This window comes from Camelina sativa, chromosome 17 (genome assembly GCF_000633955.1).
Source record: "Camelina sativa cultivar DH55 chromosome 17, Cs, whole genome shotgun sequence".
Taxonomy (NCBI): Eukaryota; Viridiplantae; Streptophyta; class Magnoliopsida; order Brassicales; family Brassicaceae; genus Camelina; species Camelina sativa.
In genome coordinates this window covers 13,962,309-13,965,735 of record NC_025701.1, presented here as the reverse complement: position 1 = coordinate 13,965,735, position 3,427 = coordinate 13,962,309, and the positions used below count along the sequence as shown (strand labels likewise).

Here is a 3,427-nt window from a genome sequence, read left to right as displayed (position 1 = left end):
TAAAGGTCATTTAACTCAAAAATAACTTCTATCCAATAATTTCATACATTCCTCCCACAAATAAAATATATATATATATATATATATATATATGTTCAAGATTGTATTTAAATATTACATAATTTTTTAGTTAGCTAAATTTATAGTCACATATATACAATATATATACATAAGAATTTATATTACTTATTAACACTATAATTCGACCCATTATTTGCTTAACTCAATATTGGTTTCAAAGCCAACTAAAGAAAAACAGAAACAAACTTATTGATATTAGACCAAAACATAGACATACAAACATAATCACTTACACGGAAGATATTTAAAAAAAAAAAACTTATTATTGCAACATCAACGTATGAAGGGTTTACATAAGCAGTTAATTAAAAAATCTATAATACAATAAATGTATTAGAAACAATATCTGTCAATGATAAGATTGGATCCTCAANCCTGATTTTCAACGGCGATGGGAGACGAGAAGCCGGCGGTTGTGATGGCCAATCGAGAAAGAGATCGAGAGCTTGTTCCCGTCGCTGATTCCGGCGACAAAGACGATGGTCCTTCTTCGAAGCCTTCTTCTTCTTCTGCTTCCTCTTCCTCTTCCTCTTCTTCTTTGCATCAATCCAGCCACGAGGTCTAGTTTCATCTCCTGATCTAGAATCTTGTTCTTCGTTTTCTCGTTTCAAGATTCATGCTAAATTAACAGTATAGTAAGCTCTTAGTTCCTTTCAAGATTTAGTCTTCACAGATTTGGGCGATTCTGTTTCCCCTTAGTTCAGAATCTTGGAACTTGTTTTACCCTAGATTCAATCTATCACCAGAACACTTTCCTGGAAGTTGTGTGAACTAGCCAAACTTTGATCTTTATTATGTAGAAGCTTGTAAAAATTTGACCTTTCCTGATTGAGTCAAGTATGAATTTGCATTCCTAGTGTTTTTGTTAGGATCTGCCGATTCTTGAGTCTTGTGATGTTTATGGTCATTCATGTTTTCAAGCAGATATAATACACATAGAGCATTGTGGTCTGATGCTTTGGCTATTTTCTGCAGACTTTAAGCTTGTTCATTAGGGGTTGGGCGTCCAAGAAGTTCATGACAGGCTGGTAAGCAAGAGTTGAAATTTGTGAATTATATCAAACGTAGATTGACCAAACGTAGATTTGACGAAAGCTTGTGACTTTACCAAATGTAGATTGACCCCTTTTGCTATTTCAGGTTCTTCTGTACAGATCAGGACTAGTCACTGCTGCTGCATCTTTTGTAGCTGTTCTACTGCTGCATTTTTACCAGGAGACTCTTGGTTAAGTGAAATAATCAAACAAAACCATGATTTGTTTTACTTCGTTGGTGCTAGTGGTTTAGGGCTATCTCTGTTTCTTATTCATATTTATGTTACGGAGATTAAGAGGACTCTTCAAGCTTTATGGGCACTTGGTTTTGTTGGTTCCTTGGCCACTTACGCAGCCCTTGCTAGACCAGCCGGTGATAACTTGGTTCAGTATGTCGTTGATCATCCTACTGCTGTTTGGTTTGTTGGTCCCCTTTTCGCTGCTCTTACAGGCCTTGTTTTCAAAGAAGGTTTAAAATCTTGCTTCTCCATTTGAAGATAAAATGTTTTTTCTTGATACCTGTCTGTAAGCATACCGATGTTCTTGATTTGCATTTCTGTCTGCAGGACTCTGCTACGGAAAACTAGAAGCTGCCTTCTTACATTCATCATACCTTCAGTTCTTCTTGGTCATTTGGTAAAGTAGCTTCTTTTATTAAGATATCCTGAGATCAAATAAGAACGTATCAGAAGGCCAGTTTAGCTAATAAACTGCTGCATCATTTCTCTAAAGACAAAGCTTCACATTTGCTAAAATTGAGGATCTTGGTATTTGTTTGATTGGTATGACTTAAACTGGTATATTGAATTTGCAGAGTGGTCTGATGAATGATGAGGCAAAACTGGTGTTGCTAGGAAGTTATACAGGAAAGGAAAAGTCACAAGAGTTTGGTAGCAAAGTTACACCTATTGTCTCTAAAGTTCTCTTCTTTGAGCAAGTTCATCTCCTTCAAAAGTCTCCGGAATGGTAAAAAAAAGCTTCTTTCTTTTCTACTGCATGATTATGAATGGCATCTATATTTTCAGCAGCATAGCTCATGTCCGTCTTCTTGTTGTTCTTTAGGTATATATATAAGCTTCTGAGGATATGCTTGAAGATGATGTAGCTTCAAACAAAGCAATAGGACCCTTTGGTTTGAACATGTTGAGAACTTGATCAGTTTAGGACATGACTTTGTGTTTTGTTTATGGTTTGGTTTGATGGTTACATCTTCTCTTCTAGAGTTCATGATTGTCATGTGTTCATTTTGTATGATTTGGATCTTTTATGGGAAAGCAATGGTATTTTATGTTTTTTTTGTTGGCTTTAGATTTTTACAAATCTCTCAAGACTTGTGTTATGTATGAACTGCTAGTTGGTTTATGAAATGATGTATTTCTTTAAGAATGAAGTAATAATAGTAGAGATGTTTGAGAAAAGAAGTGTAGCTTAATGAAGTAATAGATGAGAAATAATATCTACTTAGAAGCTATAAGTAGTAGAAGATGGAGCTTTTGCAGACGATAAAAGAGTTGCAACACGTTGCAACAGAGACATAGGGACTGAGATTTGTTTGGTTGTAATTAATAGAATTTTAAGGTGAATGTGAGGTCTTTGTATAACAAGATCACTTAGGTAGAAAATTTCAGTATAACTTGAACTACTTGGTGCAACTGTAGTAGAATTATTAAAATAAATTTCAATATGGATTATGTGAAAACGAATACAAAATAGATTTTGGCGGTGGAATATTCATTTAAAATCATCACACTGTGGTAAAATGAACCAAAGGCAACATGCTATTAGTAAAAAATTATTTGGTATACACATAATTATACATAGTTATCCAGTTGTACTCTCATATCCATAGTTGAACTTTTGCATTTTTTTTGTATTTCCAGTTGGACTATAATATAAATTATTAATTAGCAGTTGGCCACAAGATTTACCACTATTAATTAGCATATACAAGGTTTTCATAACACAATGTTCATAAAAAACTTGGGTTTCACCTCTTTTGCTTCATTTGAGGTGATCACTTACTAAGTCTTCCTTATACTATAAAGAGTGTTTTATGTGAAAACGATAGTATATATTAGAAAGTGATAAATTCTTGTATTGTTGATTAAACATGGTTCTTTAATAGTTCAATATGTTTTAGAAATTCTTATAAACCTTAATTATCATTTTCATATTTTAAATATAAATGCAAATCTAAATATATATTTAGTTGTACCTAGTTGAACTGAGTATTATATATTTATGTTATCTAAATATTACCCTCTATAGTTAAAATGTAATTTTGTATGGTTATTGTTCATTACCTCTCGAAA

At 33.2% G+C, this 3,427-nt stretch overlaps 1 long non-coding RNA gene across 1 annotated transcript; it reads left to right on the top strand.

The window, feature by feature from the left end:
• On the top strand, positions 462-2,423 carry LOC104757138. The gene is made up of 6 exons (XR_762375.2): positions 462-640; positions 1,057-1,109; positions 1,222-1,584; positions 1,682-1,751; positions 1,930-2,081; positions 2,178-2,423. It is a non-coding gene; the product is annotated as an uncharacterized LOC104757138 (long non-coding RNA).